Below are 2,680 nucleotides of genomic sequence, written 5' to 3'. Positions count from 1 at the left end.
TTATATAAAATGTACATTGTTTTTCAAAAAAAAATACACACCGCTCATAGGTGCCAGATCAATTGGTGTCTCCTCTTAAACCTAGCACACAGGCGCCAATTGGATTGACAACACTATGTGCATATGTCAATCCAATTGGTGTCACCTCTTTAACTTAGAGAGCAGACGCCAATTCACCTGACATCAATTCTTTAAAGTGGGGTAGTTTGAGAATTAATCTGAAAAGTGGATTATTTTGTGATTTTTTTTAAATATGAGTTATTTGAGTACAAATTTCTAACAAAGTAGTTACCCAGTTACAGTTCTATTATAAGTTAGTTGAATGTTGAATATAATAGTTTCTTAGTCCACAAGCAACACTACACAAGTACTTAATACTTCCTCCGTCCCGTAATGAATGACTCAGTTGACTATTTTACTCATATTAAGAAAAGTGAATAAATGAAAGAGAATGGATTCTATTTTTACTAAAGTATCCTTATTATGTATTGGAAATGATAAAAGTAATATTAATTAAAAAGTAAAATTGAAAAAAAATATATTGAAAATTGAAATAGATCATTTATTTTAAAATATTATTTTATTCTACTCAATATAGAATGAAGGGAGTAGTTTATAGTACAAGTTATAAATACTTTCTTAATAGTCAATATATTAAAGAAATGTCAATTTTAGTTGAATAATAGTTTATGACATTTATTAGTATTTTAATTTCTTTATTTAAAACTAGCGTAGTACTAGCACTATAATACATGTTACTAGTTGGTATTTTTCGGAATTTAAAATCTTGCACTAGACTACACTTTTTTCTATTTTGGTTTTATCCCCATCTCATGTAATCTCAACTATATTTAAAACCTTGCTTATACTTAGCACTTTGCAACAAACCAAGCTAGTAACTAGTTTAATCTCCATGGATTCTCAAAAGTTTGACTTATTAGCACTTCTCTCCCTTTTTCTCTTCATCCTTGTGGCATTAAATATTGGGAGAAATCTCAAGAGAAAAGGGTCACCTCCCAACCTACCCCCATGACCATGGAAGCTACCTATTATAGGACACATACACCATCTAGTTACCTCTACACCACATAGAAAACTAAGAGACTTGGCCAAAATACATGGACCCTTGATGCATCTACAACTTGGAGAGATCTTTGCAGTTGTTGTTTCCTCACCAGAGTATGCTAATGAGGTACTTAAAATCCATGATACTATATTTGCATCTAGACCTAAGATTCTTGCTGCGGAAATATGAACATATGGATGCACAAATATTTCGTTTTCACCTTATGGAAATTATTGGAGAAAAGTGAGAAAAATATGCACAACGGAGCTTTTAACCCAAAAACGTGTGAGTTCATTTCATATCATAAGAGAAGAAGTGTTCATGAATCTCATCAAAAGGATTACTGATTCACAGCAAGGATCAGCATCACCTATCAACATCACTCAACTTGTGGTTTCATCAACGTTTGCTATCATCACCAAGGCTGCATTGGTGACAAATGCAGAGTACAAGAAGAGCTTGCGTCTTTAGGAAATGGAGAATCTGTTGCAGGAGGTTTTGACATAAGTGAACTGTTTCCTTCTGCTAAATGGCTTCAACTTGTTTCTGGTTTGAGGCTGAAACTTGAGAGATTGCATAGACAAGTTGATGAGTTACTAGAAAAGGTCATCGTTGAACATAAGGAAGCAAAGTTGAAAGCATATCAAGGCCAAGGTGATGAAGTAGAAGCAGATCTTGTAAATGTTCTTCTAAATTTCCAGGGTGGTAATGATAGGATGAAGATATATGCTTAACTGACAACAACATCAAAGCTATAATCATGGTAACAATAGCAAGCCCCTTGAAGTAGAACTTAAATGATAGTTGCCCCAGCTTTTGAAAAACGGTCGGCGACCGCAAAAACTGCTGTGATAAAATGGTATTGATAGGTGTCGATACCGATACTGTTATTCATCATTTGTATGTTAAAGAATAAATTGTAGTTAATTCACACCACGATGACCGAAATCAGTATAGACCGATTGAAAATGCAGAAGCCTTTACGCGACTGCAACACGACCATGACAGTTTTTTAATACCTTTATCCGTGTTAAAGCATATCTCTTTTAGTTTTCTCTTTTAAAATCGTTGCATTTTACATTTCAGGACATGTTAGGTGCTGGAGGTGATACATCAGCTTCTACCATAGTTTGGGCAATGTCAGAGTTGATAAGAGATGCAAGAGTGATGAAGAAAGCACAAGATGAAGTGAGAGAAATCTTCAAAATTGGTGAAAACAGTATTAATGAACTAGAATATTTGAAGTGTATTGTGAAAGAGACATTAAGATTACACCCTCCAGTTCCTCTTTTACTTCCAATGTCTATCTCTCGGGGAATAAAACAAAACATCGTACCATTGCCCTTTTGTCTAAATTCTTGATTTTTAAAAAGTTCAATGTGATCATTCATCCTCTAAAAGCTCAAAGGATCAAGGATGTCATCTAGACTCATCCACTCACAAGTTGGATAAAAGGTATATCACCAATGGTGCCTCAACCACCAATACCTCTTCTTGTGGAGGCATTTTCTGTAGATGATTTCTAAAATATCATGCAAGCTGTAATTTTATAATATGTATGCGAATTGCTATTATATTTAATGGTAGTTGAGATGTATGATTCAGTGGTAAAGT

At 34.0% G+C, this 2,680-nt stretch overlaps 1 pseudogene; it reads left to right on the top strand.

Moving 5' to 3' along the window:
* Window positions 1–913: 913 nt before the first annotated feature.
* LOC127122212 (cytochrome P450 71D11-like) lies at window positions 914–2,428 on the top strand (annotated as a pseudogene).
* The last annotated feature ends 252 nt before the right edge of the window (window positions 2,429–2,680 follow it).

Source organism: Lathyrus oleraceus, chromosome 2 (assembly GCF_024323335.1).
Source record: "Lathyrus oleraceus cultivar Zhongwan6 chromosome 2, CAAS_Psat_ZW6_1.0, whole genome shotgun sequence".
Classification (NCBI taxonomy): Eukaryota; Viridiplantae; Streptophyta; class Magnoliopsida; order Fabales; family Fabaceae; genus Lathyrus; species Lathyrus oleraceus.
Note: the sequence above shows the minus strand (reverse complement) of the source record. Positions and strands in the feature narration are given on the sequence as shown.